This window comes from Mustela nigripes, chromosome 15 (assembly GCF_022355385.1).
Source record: "Mustela nigripes isolate SB6536 chromosome 15, MUSNIG.SB6536, whole genome shotgun sequence".
NCBI classification, from domain to species: domain Eukaryota; kingdom Metazoa; phylum Chordata; class Mammalia; order Carnivora; family Mustelidae; genus Mustela; species Mustela nigripes.
In genome coordinates this window covers 47,399,333-47,420,102 of record NC_081571.1, presented here as the reverse complement: position 1 = coordinate 47,420,102, position 20,770 = coordinate 47,399,333, and the positions used below count along the sequence as shown (strand labels likewise).

General features: G+C 34.4%; 1 pseudogene; it reads left to right on the top strand.

Moving 5' to 3' along the window:
• The first annotated feature begins 595 nt into the window (after positions 1-595).
• On the top strand, positions 596-1,452 carry LOC132002593 (synaptosomal-associated protein 23-like; annotated as a pseudogene).
• Positions 1,453-20,770: the final 19,318 nt, after the last annotated feature.

The window sequence follows — 20,770 nt, the reverse complement described above, 5'->3', positions numbered from 1 at the left end:
CAGTTTTTTCTCCCTCTGAGCACCCCACCAAACTAGATTTCACAAGGCCCTGGCTTTGAGGTTGCTCTTGCATATGGAATATGTGTGAAATGATGTGTATCAGCTGAGGTGGATGAGAGGGGAATGCCCATCTTGTTCCCTTTCCCCTGCTGAGAGCCAGATAGAAGACAAAACTCTTAGAGGACTCTGAGGTCATAGGATGTAATGGTGTCAGCTAATTGAAGGAAACTGGACACTATAATGATTACATGAAAATGACCCATTGACCTAATCAACTGTATCTTCAGTTAAAAAATATACCTCTGTTGTGATTATCTACTGAAACTCTAGTACTGTTTGTTATGTCTGTTACTGTTTTTGCCCATGTGAACACTATGTTCTAATTGTGAACACCATTGTCTAATTTTCTGATGAAAGTCTAAGGCTCTTTGCCCTTCCCCAATATGAGGATGCTGTCAGAAGATGCTAGCTTTGAATCAGAGAGAGGAACCTCATGAAAATATGATCAGTGCTGGCACCTTGATTTCAGACTTCCAGGCTCCAGAACTAATAGCCACATTTCAGTTTCTGTGCCTTTCGACAGTTTTAATTCATCATGAATCATCTGTCATCAGAAGAAATTCAGCTTAGGGCTTACCAGTTTACTGATGGTTCTCCGGGAAATACAAGGAAAATCCTGGTTTTAACCATTGAGTCTCAGGATGTTAAGAGTCAAGACTAAGACTATGCTGGATGAATAAGGGATGCAAATAAACCATATACAGTAAGACATGGACCAAATAAGTAGAGCCATGGGAGAGGCAGCGAAAATTTTAGCAGAACTCAACAAGTGCTGAGGCCTTGCTATCTGCCCGTGTAATAGGATAAAAAAGTTCCAGGCTGGTAAGGCTCATAGGCAACAAAGAAAGATGGCAGAGACAACTCTTCCAACCAGGTAATATCTATGCAGCCAGGCCATGTGACAAATGGTCAGGCTTAGCAGGCAACCACAAGTGCCATCAATGGCAGATACATTAGACATATAGCCAGGGGCATCTGGGTGACTCAGTCAGCTAAGCATCTGCCTTGGGCTCAGGTCCTGATGGCAGCATCCTGGGATCTAGCCCCATATCAGGCTCCCTGCTCAGGAAGGTGTCTTCTTCTCTCTCTCCCTTTGCCCCTCTCCCCTGCTCATGCTCTCTCTCTCTCTCTCATATAAATAAATAAAATATTTTTTCAAAAACATAGCCAGTGATGCTAGAGAAGATGAAATGGAAGAGAACTGACTCAAATGAGCACTATCCTAGGAAATCTAAAAAAAAAAAAAAAAAAAAAAAAAAAAGGGCCATGGACGTGAGCAAAGAAATTGAGGCCAAAAACGAATAAATAGACCAGATCTCATAAAAGACTGATACCAACAAGGATCATATTAACATTACCAATATCAGAGCAAAGAACCTTATTGACAGCTAAAATGACTGCTACATTTCCTTATCATTTATTCACTTCTTACCTAACCCTTCAAGTCATTACCTTTTCAGAGTTTGAAATTTTGGTTCCATAGTCTTCTAATCAGAGGATAATATGGAAGAAGGGCATAGAGTAATAGCCTCTGTATATTTCTATGTATTTTTGTTTGTTTTTTATTTTATTTTATTAAAATTTGATTAATATTTAGTGTATCACTAGTTTCAGAGGTACAATTCAGTGATTCATCTGTTGCCTGTAACACCCAGTGCTCATTCCATCAAGTGTCCTTCTTAATATCCATCACCCAATTACCCACCTCCCCTACAGCAATCTCCAATTTGTTTCCTAGAGTTAAGAGTCTCTTATGGTTTTTCACCTTCTCTGATTTCCTCTTATTTTATTTTTTCCTTCCTTCACCTATTATCTTCTTTTTTGTTTCTTAAAGTCCACATATCAGTGAAATCATATGATAATTGTCTTCCTCTGATTGACTTATTTCACTTAGCACAATACCCTTTAGTACCCTCCATATCATTGCAAGTGGTAAAATTTCATTTTTTTAAAGATTTTATTTATTAATTTGTCAAAGAGAGAGAAAGAGAGCACAAGCAGGGCAAGCAGAGGCAGAGAGAGAAACAGGCTTCCTGCCAAGTAAGGAGCCCAATGCAGGACTCTATTCTAGGACCCTGGGCTTATGACCCAAGCTGAAGGCAGTCACTTAAGCGAATGAGCCACTCAGGCATTCCAAGATTTCATTTTTTTTGATGGTTGAGTAATATTCCATTGTGTATAAATACCACATCATTTTTATCCATTCATCTGTTGATGGACATCTGGGCTCTTTCCATAGTTTGGCTATTGTAGACATTGCTGCTATGAGAATTGGGGTGCAGGTGCCCTGCCTCTGTATGTTCTTATGTGATCTCTCTCCCTGGAGAGTATAAACTGCTGCTCTGTCTTCTAATATTCTCTTTCTCAGTTCATACTCTTAGGCAGGTTTTCATAAATCATATATAGTGTTGTTTTTCATTCTCTTTATTAATTTTATCAGGTTCTTTTGCTTTCAAGATTTGGAAGCATTACCAGCGTCAGTCATGAAAAAGGAAACTGGGGTGGGGAAGGAGTGGCACAAGAAGAGACAAGAAATAAGAGGGTGGACCTCAGTAAAACCCATAGATTACAAAACAAAAGTTGCAGAGCCACAGTAAATACTTAATTGGGTTTAGTTTTTAATTTAAGTTACTATTATTGCCTATTTGTGCTAATGCTTTGTTTTGGTGATTTTATGCAGAATATTTGTATCATATATGATGACGTTGCAACCTCTGCTATGCAAAACAGAATAAGCTTTCTTAAAGTGAGCTAATTGCTCAACTCTTGATGACTCATATATGTACATCGATTTTCTGATCTCTAGATTTTCTGATCTCATTTTATATTGTGCCATACAAGAATGCTTTGTATAAATGAGTGGCTTTTTATTTTCATATTAGGGTATCATGGTCCCATTATAGGCCTGTTAACTTCATAAATTTATCATTGGTCTTTGAAGAAAAAAATATGTAAATATATATATAACAAAATTTTTCTTTAAAGCAGGGCTTAAATTTTTTGGAAAAGTTTGACAAAATATATCATGTCAATTCAGTTTTACCTTAATGCCCAGAATTATGTTTAGATAGGAAAGAACAAATTCATTTTTATCTCAGATGGAAAAATAGATTGCTTTGAGTTTTATGTAGGTTTAAACTTTAAAAAAAAAAGAATTTACTAAAAGTAATTTGGAAAGTTAACCAAAAAATCTAAGGCTTTTTATATGTGTATGGTGCACTGATTTGAGTTCCTAATTAATTTAAAAATAAACAAATAATCAAAATTTATTATTTTTATTGAAAAATAAATAAAACACATCCATACAGCACCATCTTCTTTTATAATTTCATATTATTTATAGATTAACAACTTATGATACTTACAAATCAATATGCATTCCACTTCTAGGCTTAGGAGGTTTTGTTCTGTTTTGATTTTTTGGTTTTCTTTTTATAATTTTCCATCTTTTTTTTTAAGATTTTATTTATTTATTTGACAGACAGATATCACAAGCAATCAGAGAGTCAGACAGAGGGGGAGGCGGGGGAAGCAGGCTCCCCGCTGAGCAGAGAGCCTGATGCAGATGAGGAGCTAGATCCCAGGACCCTGGGAACATGACCTGAGCCAAAAGCAGAGGCTTAAACCACTGAGCCAACCTGGCATCCCAGTTTTCCATCTTTTTGATATTAAAACACTCAGTATTTTTTGTTTGTTTGTTTGTTTGTTTTTTGCTGTCAAACTGATATAGTCTTCCCAACTGACCTTACTTACTTTTGATAAAAGCCCCCTTCTTTTCAATAGTTATATTCCATCTTTTTACTAATTACTATTCAAAGTAGTCAATAGAAAATTATTAAAACTAGCACAAACTCTTAAGAATGATTGTATTTTACTTTTGGTAAAAGCACAGATCAACTGGGAGAAGGAACTTTGAGGACATGTTAACAAGGCAGCCTACTAGTAGAAAATTTTTATTATGTGTAAATATCTGTCAATGCATTTTCAAATGAGTGGAGAGGGTACAAGCCAGATCACTGATTAAGAAAAGATCAAGTTAGAGAGTTTATAATTTCTGACCCATCACCCCCACTACTCAATACTATCATTCTGGTCACAAATCCATTTCTGCTCTTTATTGTTCATTTAAATGTACACTGTTATTTAGTATTGTTACCCTTAGCTAGTTTCTGGAAACAAAACCAAGGGAATCTTCAATTAGCTTTCTTCTACAAAATTCACACTCATGATTTCAGGATTGATTCAAAGATCTTAAATATTAAACTATTCTGTTACAGTCTCCTACTCTGGAGAGGGTGTTGTTTCTTCTTTATCTTACTTAATTAAAGAGTGTAAAAGTGTGTGGGAAAAGTATGTAATGCGATTATTGTTTATCTGTAGGTCTCTTGTACTGCACAACAGCCTGGGCCGTGAGGTACTTTAGAGAAGAGACACGATTTTATTCACATTTAAAAGTATTCAGCTTTGAGTAAGTAATGGTAGGTATTCAATAAAATGCTAGCATGTATTCACTACTTACTAAGCTCCAAGAACTCTGCTGAATGTTTTACATGGCTTATTTCATTACCCATCTGAAGAACAATACAAAGTTCATCCTATTAGTATTTCAGTTTTACAGATGGTATGTTGAAAGCAAAAGAATTTACATTTTTGCTCAAAGAATGTCTTACAGGTAGTAAATGTGTGAGCAGTCTGTCTTGGCAAATGATGGTGAACATTTGATATGATGTCCCTGTTTTTCTGGTGTTTACAGACTACTAGAGTGATCATACTCATACATCAGTCAAAAGGATTTAACATTGAATGCATAATTACACACTGGGATAAATGCACTGAATCAAAGAATATTACTTTTAATTATATTCTATGTTTTTATATTTGAATTCATCACAGAGATCACACTTATTTGTTGCCATGAGCCATACATTTATGATCTTGTCTTATATTACTTTGCAGATAACAAATATTATCCGTAATAGATTCATTTTATTTAAGCAGTGAATGCAAATCAGTTCCAAATTCTGGAAGTTATCACAATACATTAGTTTCGTTGAAAAATACTGTGTTCTTAGGTATCTGAAATATTTAAATCATTACAAAGATTCATTGTTCTCTCTCTTTCTACCTTAGTCTTTGTACTTAAAAAAGCATGCCAGGGACGCCTGGGTGGCTCAGTTGGTTAAGCAGCTGCCTTCGGCTCAGGTCATGATCCCAGTGTCCTGGGATCGAGTCCCACATTAGGCTCCTTGCTCGGCGGGGAGCCTGCTTCTCCCTCTGCCTCTGCCTGCCGTTCTGTCTGCCTGTGCTCGCTCTCTCCCCTCTCTCTGATAAATAAATAAAATCTAAAAAAAAAAAAAAAAAAAAAAAAAAGCATGCCAAACATATTTGCAAATATTTCATTAAAAGAATGACTTAAAATGAGATTTTTTTCTGATATTCTTTTATGAAGAATGCACTCAGTTTCTTAGAAGAAATGTTCTTGTAGACTTGTCATTGTAATGTTATTAATGAGAATTTTTTCCTCAGTCCTTAAACTTCACACTTTACCTACATATGCTCTTTAAATAAACCACTGCATAGGAAAACTGGTGAATATATATTTTGCTATTATCAGTGTTTCTGATCATTGTGGTTGTCCCTTAATCCTATTGATCTTAGTCCTGAGGCATATTTACTGGGTAGAAATCAATTTTAATCTATTGAAACTGTCACCAGTGAAAATAGCAGACTGGTTTTCTGCTTGGAGTTAATTTTTTGAATGGATCTATATTTCTGGTGGATCTATTATTTTTATTATTTTTACTGATGCTTGTAATAGTAATTATATAACCATGTAGGACAGTATAAATGTCATATATGGTATGTGTCAAGAAAGAAATTCACAACCAGTGAGGTAAAATATTTTTTAGAAAGAAATTGTTATCCCACAAAAGAAAAATATCATTTTATGAATGAAAGGATTATTTGACAAAGGAGAGCTTTGTCTTAGGTTTTTTCAAATCTCATATTCTGTAATTGAAGCCAAAAAGTAAAATGTTGCCAAATAAATACAAGCATACATAAATAGAACAGATTTACTATCCAGAAATAAAGGCAGATATACTCAGGAACCTAATATATATTTACAAGTCTCTGAGTAAAAGATGCTTTAGTTTGCAAATGAAATTGGCATGTATAACTTTCTGTTGGGAGAAAAGCAAACATAAATCCATGCTTCACATAATATGCCAAATTGATCCTTAATGAATTAAAGACAGTTATTGAAAATAAATCATTAATATGTTAATAAAAAATTGAAGATAATTCTTAAGTATTTGTAAAATCTTGCAAGGGGGAAGATATTTCTAAGTAAAACCTTCTCTTATGCCTCCTTCCAAAATATTGAAAAGCAAACTGGAATCATAGCAGCTTTTAAGTTATCCTTGTCCTGAAACTCACTTTTAAATAAATTTACTGGTTATTAGGAAAAAATACATTTTATGACTATAAATGCTTAGTCATATATATTATAGTTAATCACCAATAAACAAATTATCAAGAAACTTGCAAAAATTAGAAAATAATTAAGAAGAATAAAAATGCTTAGTCAAATTTTAAAGTGAGTTTAAGTAGTTGGATATAAAGCACTGGAGGAAAATATTATATATGTCATGGCTTTAATCAGTGTTTTTGCTCTTTGAATAATCAACACTATATTAATAACTTTTACTGGTGATTCTCAAAAAAGGAGGGAAAACAAATTCAGCTCATCAATTATATCCCAAATAATTCTTAGAATCCATAATGGAAAGGATAGAGATAATGAACTACGTGAAATTTTAAAATTAACATAACAAAATATATCATTAAAAGATAAACTGAAAATACCAGACTAATGAAGAAAATATATAAATTACATGAAAAGAGTTTTCTCCTAAGTAGATTATTTATAAAACATTTTTTTAAAGAGATAGAGAAGGTTGTATGTTGGCAATATTCAGAAAATAAAGTTATAATAGGCAAATAAAAAGGCAATTGTGCTAGTAGATACTAAGTCTAGGAATCTATTAGTAGACAGAAACATGAACATTAAAACAATTAGATAATGTCCTTAAAATCAAACTACAAAATTGATTGCAATACAGGATCATCTTTAAGATTGAGATAACACCATGCACAATAAAGTATCCCAATTAGAGGTAGTTATAAAATAATATTTGATACAGTTTTAATCAAAGCTACAAATCACATCCTCATGCAGAGAACTTTTCTTGTCTGCTTTTCTTTTAGATTTTTTTCCCTAAAATGTTATTGTTTTGTTTGTTTGTTTGTTCTTATGAAAAACAGGTAGAAGTTGCTATTCTCACTAGGGAGCCAAGAGATTCAAATTGCTTCTAGGTGACTTGCTCACTCACTGGTTAAATATTGAATATGATGAGTCTGATCAGCCACTCATATATCCTCTGATCCTAGGACATTGTTAAATATTCAAAAGAAACTTTCAAATAGATAAACAAATATCTTGAATTCATTCGTATGCTTATGTGTGGCTCCTGTTGAAACTGAAAATACAAGTTTATTATACTATCTGCTAATAAAAGTTTTGATTGAATATTTTATTCATAACCTAACTCTAAATTCTAATAAATCTGGTACTTGGAGTTTATTTTTCTTATAAGTGATGACAATAATCTTTATACAGAAAGTTAAAAAAAACCATTAAGGATGATATAGCATTAAGAGCCAATCTAATCCAAAGTAATTAAATGTTTTAAAAATTAGGCAAATAAATTCCTTGCTAAAAAATCATTGTATATTCTGCTCCAACTCCAGCTGGAAATTTAACTTATATCAATAAGTTAAATTGTCAGATCAGATGTGATTCCTAAATAACAACTGATACAGGTGTTTTCATTCTTCTAAAATTAAAGGAAAAACACTGAAAGAGGCTGTTTCCTTCATTCGTGGAAGGTATGTGAACATCATCAAAAAGTATTACTCAGTCTCTGTGCAGGGGTGGCTCACTTGGTTAAACAACTGCCTTTGGCTTAGGTCATGATCCCAGAGTCCTGGGATAAACTCCCACATCAGGCTCCCAGCTCCATGGGGAGTCTGCTTCTCCCTCTGACCTTCTCCTCTCTCATGCTCTCTCGGTCTCTCTCTCAAATAAATAAATAAAATCTTTAAAAGAAAAAAGTGTTAATCAGTTTTTAATTCATGATTTCCATTAATTGTGTATCTTTTTTTCGTGGATGTTTTGGACATAGCACTGATTCTTCCTGTTGCAGAATTCCTTTTTTATACCTCAGGAAGATGAACCAATTGTCCTTATTACATGGCTGCTTTGTCATTACTAAGAAAAAAAAAAAATCTTACCGAAGATTCATAATGTTTTTGGCCTGTGCCCTTAAAAGCATCATATATTTATATTTCTTCCAGAGAACAGTGTCCTTTCTCTCTCTCTCTTTTTTATCATTTTATTTAATCATTTGAGAGAGAGAAAGCACTCCTAAGTGCTGGAGCAGAGGAAAAGACAGAGGGAGCCAGAGAGAGGACTCCATCTCAGGACCAGATTATGACCTGAGCAGAAGGCAGACACTTAACCGTCTGAGCCACCCAGATATACCTATATCTATAAATGTCCTTTATACATTATAAATATATATATATGTCCTCCCCTATAAATGTCCTTTCCACAACTCCCTCCCACCACCAAAGTACTGAAGAACAAAATTACACACACACACACCCATACACACTCACTCATGTAAAGAAATAGTTGTTATGTAGTCTAATCCTAACATGTCTATGACAATATATTCTATATAGTCACTGAAAATATTTTGAAGCAATATGATTTAAACCTTAGGTTTTCCTTAGTAAAGTAAAAAAGCAAGAGTGTTTCTTTATAAAAATTAAGTGTTTCTTAGTGATATTCATTTCATATCACCTTCTTATGGCTTTGTCCTGAAGAGGCAGAATCAAATTTATATACTAGTTTAGTATACTTTTGTTATGGGTTATTTTTTAAAGAAGCACAGAGAGCATGAACAATGAATAGAATGCATAATGTATGGGAAGATGAACAGTGAATAATAAATTTTTAACTTAAACAAGAAACCATTTCTCTCGAGGCTCAATAGTTTGATCAACACACTGTGTTTTAAAATGCAGCTTATAACCTACCACACTGAAATAGGTAGGAGAATGTATTTCAGATAAAATGAGAATTAAGAAATCTCATCCTTTGATTACATGTCTCAGGGAGTTGGACTTTTCCCTTTAATAAATATTTCAATCTAAAGAGAGACGCCTCAGTAAAATGAAAACAAATGACAGTGCTATCTCCAAAGAGACAGTGTATTATTTTAAAATGGATGAAATAGCCCATGCTCTGCCCTATGACAGTTAAATGCTCAAAATGAGACAGTCAAAAATACAGTTAACTCATTCCCACAGACATGAAATTGAGTCTCCATTTTTGTTCTAACTTGAGGTGAAGAAAAGAGAAGGGAAAAGAGCACCAAACTTAAAGGATATTCTTACTAAGGCTTTATGCTAACCATAACAGGGACATAGCATGATCTTAAATAATATCATTGCAACTTAGAGCTAACCTTATTGACGAACACCCGAATGTTCTTCATTATAAGCATTCAGAAAGTGGAAAATAATCATTAGGTAGTTATTAGTGGACCCTTAATTTTTAACAGAACTGTAAGTTGCTAGGTCTTGAGATTTGAGTTTGAAAATTTTATTTTTTCATATAAACTGGCAATGGAATTTGAAATGAATTTAATCACGTGGATTCAAATTCACTCTTGATATAATGCGGTTTTGCTGTCTGATCCGTATCAGGGATGCTAACGGCATCAGGTATTATTTAGATTTAGATAAATTCAGATTTATTTTGTTCTAAGCAAAATTTAAAACTCCATAAAATCTTGGGACAAAATGCCTCTCAATTTCCACATCTGCTGCAATATAGGAGAAGAAACTTTGTGAAGGAATATATAAATATCTGTACATATTAGTAAGAGGATTCCCCCCCCCCACCTTTTTTTCTTACCTCATCTCTTTGGGAAAGTATTTTTTACATATGAAAAGGTAGCCAAGTTAGGCTATAGCAGTGATTCCTATTAGCAAGGTAAAGTTTGTTTACCTTTCAAACGTCTTTCAGCTATTTGTCTTTGAAAAATATAAAACTTGTGTAGAACGAATTTTATCCTTGCCCCAAGGGGTTTATGATCTGGTGGAGTTAACATAGAAGTGATGTTCTGGTGACAAGCTTACAGCACAGTAAGGTTGGTTCTATCTTGGTAGAAGTACAAAAGGCTATGAAAGTTACTTAATATAGAAAATCAAACCAGACTCCAGAATTACAGAGTGTTTCTGAATGAATATTAATGATTCAAACAAAGGGAAATGGAGAACTTAAATTGTCCAAGCAAAAGGAACAACATAAAAGGCCTGGAAGGGAAAAGAAGTATTGTACTTCAAAGGACTGTGTAATTTCGTTAGCCTGGGAGAGGTGCACATCATCCAGGAAATGAAGAACACTTATAGCCTGTAAAGGATTTTGGATTTACATCCTGAAGCCAAGGAAGATTTCTCAGCCAATCTATGGAGCTGCAGTAGGAACCAGAGATTTGAGGAAGTCAGTGGAGATGACGAGAGGGTACCCAAACCAGAGGCAGGAAGATATTTTACAAGATGGCACAGTGCAATCATCCTGTTTAAAAAAAAAAAAAAAAAATCACTTATTTTCTTTATACCAGTGGTCTTCAAGTATCACCCTCAGGTCCCTGGGGTTTCTGAGATAAGTCCATAGGTGAACACTATTTTTATAATAATGCTAAAACATTATGTTTCCTCTTCACTGTGTTGACATTTGCAGGATGCATTTAGGAGGAAGTCCAGTTTCATTTAGGAATGTCATTGCTAAAGCAATAAAAATTTTAAAAATATGTTAAATGTCTACCCTTCAGTCACTTCTTATTTATATTCTGTGTTACAGAATGGGAAGTTTGCACATAGCACTTCAGTTGCATACAGAAGTACCAGGTTATTTTGAGGGATATCACTTATACAATTGTGTGAGTTGTGAGCTGAACCAGCAGCTTTTGTTTTCATGGGACATCATATTTACTTACCACAATGACTGAGACAGAGTTTGGTTTTGCAGGCTTATTTATTTCTAGACATTTTCTCAAAATAAACAAGAAACATAATAAACCTTCAACTTCAAAGAAAACAATTAATAGTACTTGGTAATTTAGAATATAATGTGTTCAAAACAGTCTTTATTTACTATTCCCGGTTCTGTTCAGGATCAGAGAACTCACGTAATTTACCCCAAATTACACTGCTAGAAAATATTTGTTTTAATTTAATCTCTATTATTTTCCATTAAAATTCTCAATATTAGAAGAGATAATGGACATACTACTGCTCTTTCACTTTCTAGAATTGTATGGGTGTCAGCATTCAGGTATCAGATGTCAGAATGATGAAGTTAACTAGCATAATTTTCCTCGAAAATACAAATATCTGGGCCCACATTAGATGACCCTGAATTAGTCATTGTCGGTATTTTTGTTTTGTTTTGTTTTTGTAAATACTTTAGATGATTGTGATGTTCAGTCAAGATTGAAAACAAGGACCAAGACTGTGCTTTCTCTGAAAATTAATGATGCTATGTAAGGTAGCAAAAATAAAAACCTCATCAAAAGATTTAATCAACAGGCATCACAGACCCTGCACACTACACATTTTTCCTTAGCTTTTACATTGAAAGAATTTAATGATCTTGTAAATGTATCTTTATTGTAGTGATGAACTAACTATTACTTCTATGAACCAAACTCCTCTGAAGGTAGCTAATTTCCCAATTTCCCAAGTATGAATCCTAGAGTTTCCAAAGGAGGTCCAAATATGATTAAAAATATACAGTTGGAAGACACCAGTCCCAATTATATAACTTACCAACTTTTGAATCTCTACTGCAAACTGTAAATTGCAACCAAACACTCCACTTAGATAGACTGGAATATCTCAGAGTTATAATCGCCTTAGCAAAAGCAAATGTGTGGCTTAGCTTAAAACCTTCATTCTCTTAGGTAAAGATGCTAACCAAACTATCTCTCTGTGGACAAAAAAGAAATGAAGTGAAATATTTCACGTTTTGGTTAGCCACTTAACGTTTTGAAATGCATTGATAATATTTATATTCTGCACAAACCTAACACGAAATGCTTATAGCTCTAACGGCATAGGATATACATAATGTATATTCATGAATTAGTTGTACAATACTTAAATGTATCAATAAGTAACATTTTTGCATTATGCAACATACAAACATTCATTTACCAATAGTTTGTTGATCCATTTGCAATTCTTCTACTGTTTATTTAGACCTAATTTCCATATTCTTCCTGATATGTAAACATGCTACCCTATTAATTTAACTTCAGGATTCCAGTTCACTAGACAGCTTAATGCTCCTATTACACAATTGTTCTTGTTCTTTGTACTAAAACTGTAATTTTATGAAATCTTGTCGTAAGTATGAATATAGATTTACTAATGAAGTAAAGCTATTAATATTTGAATGCGTTCAACTCCTCAGAGTGCATACTTAATGGAACATACAGTCAACTAATATACTAGAAAAACTTTGAGAATGAGATTAACTATCTGTGTGTGACTTAAGCTTTTACTGAAAAATATACATTTCTATCAAATTAGCTGGATCTATTCTTTTAAAAAGGGTACACAAATTTAAGTTTCCAAAACTAGGAATTTTTAGGAGACATAGATTTTAATCATACTAAAGTAAAATGAGGCGTCTCTGACATTACATTTAATTTCACTTTTTAAAAGTGAACATTTGAGACTGTTGTTTACTAAGTATAGAAAATATGTGACAGAATTCGTGGGTGTGTATCATCCTGGTGGTTAAATAGCAGGCCTGAAAAACAACTATACAAATTTATGACTGTGCCAGTTTAATGTAAGAAAATTCACTGAGAATCTCCCAGAAGAAAAATTCAAGAATCACAGATGAAAATTAACCACGTTCACAGTTCTTGCTTAGGAATTATTTCTAGTGATTTTTAGTCACATTGTCCGTTTACCTTCTTGGGGCAAAACTCTCACTGAGAATTTATTTGTCTACTTGTAAATCCACGACGCCATGATATTCATCTTAATTTGCACACCTATTTGTAAACTAGGATTCTCTTAAATTTTCTGTAGTCTTAAAATGTAAAATACAACTAAATAATGCCTAAAACATTTAGCTGAGCTTGTAACATTAGTTGCATTTAAAGATGATTGAAGTGAGGTCTTCAGAAGAAAAGAACTTTCCCGGTGCTGTGATGACTAAGTCAGCACAGGAATACATCTACTTCCAAAGTCCCTGGCTATTACAGGACACTATAGCAAATCAACCAAGGGAAAATCTTTCGGAGTAATGATGACCTTCCATTAATTTTGAAATGAAGTCTTAGTTCTACCATAGATTATAAGAACCTATTATGGTTTTGTTTTGCTTTTCCTGTATTTTTTATGAAGTGGTTAGATAAGGTTATCAAAGAACCAATTTCAGGGTCTCCTGGGTAGGTCAGTTGGTGGCTCAGATTTTGGTCATGATCCCAGGGTCCTAGGATCAAGGTGCCCATCATACTCCCTGCTCGGTGGGGAGTCTCTTTCTCCCTCTCCCTCTGCCCCTCTCCTCCCCTCTGCTCCTGCACTCTCTCATGTGTGTTGTTTCTCTCTCTCTCTGACTCTCTCTCTCTGTCTCTCAAATAAATAAATATAGCCTTAAAAAAATGACCAATTTCAGAATCCAAAAATGCATGTTTGATAAATGTGTTATCTTTTCTTTCAAATGCTGCAATGATTCCTCAACAACTGGTTTACTTTGTAACTACAATCTCCATTTCAATATAACTTAGTAAGTGTATAAATTATATTATTCATGCTTCTATCTAAGGCATTGTATATTAGGTGTCTGGTGACCCATTGAGCAATTTAACAAAAAACCCATAAATCCACCTTCAGCTTAGGTCTTGATCCTGGAGTCCTGGGATTGAGCCTTGCTTTAGGCTCCCTACCCAGCAGGGAGCCTGCTTTTCCCTTTCCCTCTGTCACTCCTCCTGCTTGTGCTCCTTCTCTAACAAATAAATAAATAAATAAAATATTTTAAAATTAAAAAAAAATTAAAAACCCATAATTTTGGTCAGTTACTGTTTTCTAATCTAATAGTTGCTTTTAAGTAATGGACAGCCTATCTTACCACTCCTATTAAACAGTGTGCTGGAAATCATGGTTAGTGCAATAGGACAAGTTAAAGTAATAAGAGGTATGCAGCTTAGAAAAGGGAGGGAATAAAACTGGGTTTACTCACAGGTATGATTTATTATGTAGAAGATGCTGAAGAATCTATAGAAAATGTCTGGTACTAATAAGTGAATACAGCAAGATCACAGTATATAACCTCAATATACAAAATTCAGTTGCTTTCTACATACTAACGATGAATAATTGGAATTAGAATTTAAAATAACTACCACTTCTATTCATACCAAATATTGAAACAACTTGATATATACATATATATATATATATATATATATATATATATAATAAGTTATGTGAAGAATCTGTGCTTAACAGCAAAGGAAACAGTAAACAAAACCAAAAAACAACTGACAGAATGGGAGAAGATATTTGCAAATATCAGATAAAGGGCTAGTATCCAAAATCTATACAGAACTTATCAAACTCAACACCCAAAGAACAAATAACCCAATTAAGACATGGGTAGAGGACATGAACAGACATTTATGCAAAGAAAATCCAAATGACCAACAGACACAAGAAAAAGTGCTCTCCATCACTCAGCATCAGGAAAATACAAATCAAAACCACAGTGAGATACCACCTCACACCAGTCAGAATGGCTAAAATTAACAAGTCAGGAAATAACAGATGTTGGCGAGGATGCAAAGAAAGGAGAACCCTCCTACACTGTTGGTGGGGATGCAAGCTTGCATTTTCCAGCCACTCTGGAAAACAGTGTGGAGGTTCCTCAGAAAGTTGAAAATAGAGCTACCCTACAACCCAGCAATTGTACTACTGGGTATTTACCCTAAAGATACAAATGTAGTGATCCCAAGGGGCATGCGCACCCAGTAATGCCCAGAAGCAATGCCCAAAATTGCCAAACTATGGAAAGAACCTAGATGTCCATCAACAGATGAATGGATAAAGAGGTAGAATATGAACACTATGGAATATGTGGAATATGAATACTATGCAGCCATCAAAAACCAAAAATCTTGCCATTTGCAATGATGTGGATGGAACTAGAGGGTATTATGCTAAGTGAAATAAGGCAATCAGAGAAAAATAATTATCATACGATTTCTCTGATATGAGAAATTTGAGAGGCAAGGTGGGGGTTCGTGGGGGGACGGGAGAGAAAAAAAAAAAAGATGGGACCAGGGAGGGAGACAAACCATAAGAGACTCTTAATCTCAGGAAGCAAACTGAGGGTTGCTCGGGGTGGGGGGAGGGATAGGATGGCAGGGTTATGGAGACTGGGGAGGGTATGCGCTATGGTGAGTGCTGTGAATTTTGTAAGACTGATGAATCATAGACCTGTACGCCTAAAGAAAATAATACCTTATATGTCAAATAAATAAATAAATAAGAGGAGTGTATATTAGGGGCACCTGGGTGGCTCAGTCAGTTAGGCATCTGCTTTTGGCTTGGGTAATGATCCCAGGGTCCCAGGATTGAGGCCCACATTGACTCCCTGCTCTGCAGGAGTCCTACTTCTCCCTCTTCTTCTGCCCTTCTTCCCCAATTGTGCTCTGTCTCTCTCTCTCTCAAACAAATAAAATCATGGTAAAAAATAAAATAAAGTAAAATAAAATTTAAAAATCTGTGCTGAAAATCTGTAATGGAAGAAATTTAAAAAAAATATATAAATGAATGCAAAGTTATTCCATCTTGAATTAGAAAACTCCATATTTTTAAGTTGTCAGTATTCCCTGATCAGACTGATAGATATAATACTGACTGAAATTGCAGCAAACTATTTTGTAAATATTGGCAAAGTAAGTATAAAGATTACATGGTAAGGCAAAAAGCTTCGGATAACCAAAACAATACCAAAGAAGATGAACAAAGTAGAGAATCCACACTACTCTTTCAGTAATTTCTATAAAGTTTAGTAATAAAGACAGTGTGGTACTGACAAAGTAGTGGACACACAGATCAATACAAGATAATGAGAGATCCAAGAAAATAGACCCACACAAATATGGTGAACATACATGATTTTTTAATAAAGACAAAGGGCAAATCAATGGAGAAAAAAGTAATTTTTAACAAATGGTACTAGAACAATTATAAGTCATATGCAAAACAAAACAAAACAACTTAGATACAAACCTTATACCTTTGAAAAAGGTTATCTTACAATTTACCAGAGACATAAATGTGAAAAACCAAACTATAAAATTTCTAGAAGGAAACAGGTGGAAATTACATGATCTTTGTAATGAGGTTTTAGAGAGAACACCAAGAGAATGATACATGCAAAAAAATGATAAATTGGACTATAGTAGAATTAAAATTTCGGTTCTAAGAAAGAGTTAGAAAATGAAAAAAAAAAGCATGCTGCAAACTGGAAGAAAATGTAAGTAAAACACATACCTGATGAAAGACATTGTGATGGTTAATTTTATGTGTCAATGTAACTGTCCTTGGCATACCTAGATTAAACATTATATCAGAGCATATCTCTGAGGGTATTTCCAGATGAGATTAGCATTTCAATGGAAGTAGATTGCCTTCACCCATGTAGCATTATCCAACTTGATGAGGGCCTGAATAGAACAAATGGTGGTGGAAGGAAGAATTCATCCTTTTTGTGTCTCGCTGTTTCATCAGGGAAGTCTCATTTTATCTTCACTGGTCTGCCCTTGGGAGTGGGATTTAAACCATCGGATCCCCTGGTTCACAGACATTTAGACACAAGCAGATCATATTACTGGCTTTCCTGGCTCTCCAGCTTGCAGATAGCATATCATGGTATGTCAAATTCTCCATAATTGTGTAAAGCCAATTCCTTATAATAAATCTCTTTTATATCTATTTATCTATCTATCTATCTACCTGCCTGCCTGCCTGCCTACCTATCTACCTATCTCCTATAGCCTACTGATCTGTTTCTTTGGAGAATGCTAACACAGATATCTTTTCAAAATATAAGAATAATTCTTTTAAGAATAAAAAAATTTAAAAAAAAAAATAAAAAAGGGTAAAATATCTGGAAAGATATCTCACCAAAGAGGATATACAGATGGCAAAAAAAGCATATGAAAAGATGCTTGATATCATTTGTCAAGGAATTGCACATTAAAATAACATTAGATACCATATAGACCAATGCAATTGATAAATTCCTAAAATCTGATGATACTAGTGTCTGACAAGGATGTTAAATAGCATGAACTTTCATTCATTCATAGTTGGAATGCAAAATGGTATATCCACTTTGGAAAGCAATTTGGCAGTTTGTTAGAAGACTAAATTTTGTCTTAACATCTAATCCAGATATGATGCTTATAGACACTTATCCAGCTGATCTGAAAATATATATTCACATAAAGTCCTGCATGTAAAAGTTAATAGCAACTTAAATCATATTTGTCACTAATTGGAAACCACCAATTTACCCTTCAACAGGTGAATGATAAAAAAAAAAAAACCAAAAACATAACAGTACATATATATAGTGAAGTATTACTCACTAATTAAAAAAAGGATTAACCTGTCAAGCCACACTAGGCTATGGGTTAACCTTAAATGTAGATGGCTAGTGGAAGAAGCCAATTTAAATGGACAGCATACTGTATGATTCCATTTCTATGACAGTGGGGAAGACAAAGTACTAAGACAGTAAACATACCACTGGTTGCTAAGAGTTGGAAGATATATGTTAAATAGATGAAACAAAGAGGAATTTTATTGTTAGGAGAGTGAAATTACATGATACTGTAATAAGGTATAGCTGGTCCTATCCAGATGTCAAAATTGATAGGACTTTAAAGCACAAAGAATGAATCTTTACATATTTAATTTTATTTTTTTAAATTAACAAGGAAGTCACAGGATGCCAGGATGGAATGCAAAATGTGATTTAAAAAAATATAACCGCTTTATATATTTATGAAACAATCTCATTGAATGGTACGGAAAAAAAAGGAGCCAAACTAATCACCTTTGGAATTGAGTGGTGTGTGGAAAGACTAAAACCAAAAGGAACCCCATATCAGGACTGCAGTCTGATTGAGAAAAGTGTCTTCCATCTCTGCACAGGCACAGGTAACTTGAAATACTCTAAGACACTCCATGCTCTCTAGTCATGGCACACATACAAGAATGGCTTTGCCCTGTGGGTTCTTTTGTGGGTTCTTCAGAGACTGACCCCACCAGAGCTTTCTAATTGTGTGGGTCATGCCTCTACTTCGATTGCAGCTTATTCCTCAGCAACTCTCTTACGACTGGGCTTCTTTGCCGGGATGCTAGGCTTCCCTCTCGGGCAGGCTCCCTTCTAAAATGAGGCCAGTGTGATACTCCTGCAGAATTCACACATAGTTACTGGGATTCACTCACTTAACTAACTCTTCCCAGAAGGGAGAACAGCTATTTTGCAGATGTAGCCCTTTACCCTGCTACCCCACAGGTCACTTCATCTCTCCCAAGCAGGGGTCAGGAAATAATCCTTCATGTCCCCCAATTACCGGAGTACATAGCACATGCTCGGAGGTGTTCTATTGAAACCCTTCTCACTGTAGCTGGGGTTAGAAATAGCGTCTTTTCATCCTTATCTCCTGTTTGTATTCTGGAGAGAGCCACACAGACCTCTCTCCTAATAAAATCTTCTTTGGAAATACCCTTCTTCTTCTTCTTCTCTCTCTTTTCTTTTTTCCCCACATTGTCTGTCTCAAGAGTTCTTAGCCTTTATTGTGTTTATGCTTCAGCTGAGGCCGAAGTAGAGAGAGTCACATTTTAGCATCATGTTACAGTGATCTGGGCTTCTGGAATAGAACCGTTTTGTTTGTTTTTGTCTTATTTCCTTTTACTTAAATTCCTCATATAGAAAATAAAGATACTTAAGGAAATGTAAAAAGAAAAAGAAGACTTATACTAGATCATTTGTCATTTTAAATTTATTTTTATCATTTAAAGCATTACAGGTAAATCTTAACTCAATGTCCATTAAATTAGAGACTACAAACTTCCATTTATAACTGATATGCAAAATTGTGAAAGGCACCACATAATAAATGCTTAAGCATAACTTACTGAATGTTTATATGACTGATATGATCCATTATAGGTAGGGCAACTCCAAAAGGAGTAAAAGACATAATCCCATAAAATTTCTTAAAGGTACTATACTAGATTGAATAGAGATCCCTAGAGGATATGTCCACATCCTAACCCCTGGAACCTCTGATTGCCCTTATTTGGAAAGAGCATCTTTTGCAAACATAATTATATTAAGGATCTTGAGATGAGATAAGTCAGGATTATCTGAATGGGTCCTAAATAAGAATCTTTTTAGGAAACAAACAGAAGTGAAAGAGAGGGAGAAGCAAGAAGATTATGTTCCAGGAGACAAAATTGGGATGTTGCAGCCACAAGGCCTGGTGACCAGCAGAAGCAAAAGGAGGGCAGGAAGCAATTGTTCCTAGATGTTCCAGATGAAATGTTGCCCTGCCAAAGCTGATTTTGGACTTCTCATCTACACAGGTGTGAGGGAATACATTTCGGTTGTTTGAAGCCACCCAGTTTGTGGTAACTTGTTCCAATGGCCTCAGGAAATTAAAATGGTATGTTCTTAAGGAACTCATTAGATTAGTTTAAATTACCTTGAAAAATAACCCTGGCACAAAGACTATTAATTTTTATTTATGATTAATTTAACAACCAGGGAAGGTGATCAAGGTGGCAAAGAGCTCTTCCTACCACAATCAGGTCCTTTTTCCTTTGTCCACTCTATTCTTCAGCCTTGCCATACTACGTTCATTCAGGAGAAGAGGGAAAGACAGGGTGAAGTCGAATATGCTCTGTGAAAAATACCACACATCACTTCTGCTGCCTTTCTGTTAGAAGAGAACTTGGTAATAATGTCACATGTAAATGCATGAGAAGATAGAGAATGTTCTCTATCGTGTGCATTGGCTATAATCCTAAAAGTATGGTTGAGGGAAAGAGATGTTCTGGTGAAATGCTAGCAGGATCTGCCCAACTACGTGTTTGCCCAAATTAGAATTTTCCAAACTTAAAGTCAAATTAATATTTTCAGATAATTAGTAATATCTAAAAAATTTTAAGTGTATATTCAGATATGCAGCTTTATATGTGCTTCAAATGATGATCTGTAATTTTCAGAATGTGCACAGACACATTGTCTACATCATTCTTTTAAGGCAAAATAATTACAGTAAAGTAATTTTGCTGAAAATGATTCACACATTCTACTTGGAGATTAAAAAAGCAGAAGTCCAGTTAACAAATTTCCCAATTTTAAGATTCTAAAAGTGTTGAATAGTCATTTCTTGAACCAAATTACTTCTTAGACCTCACCATTACTCACCTCATTTTAAGGGCATTAAACAATCAGAATATGTAACTATGCTTT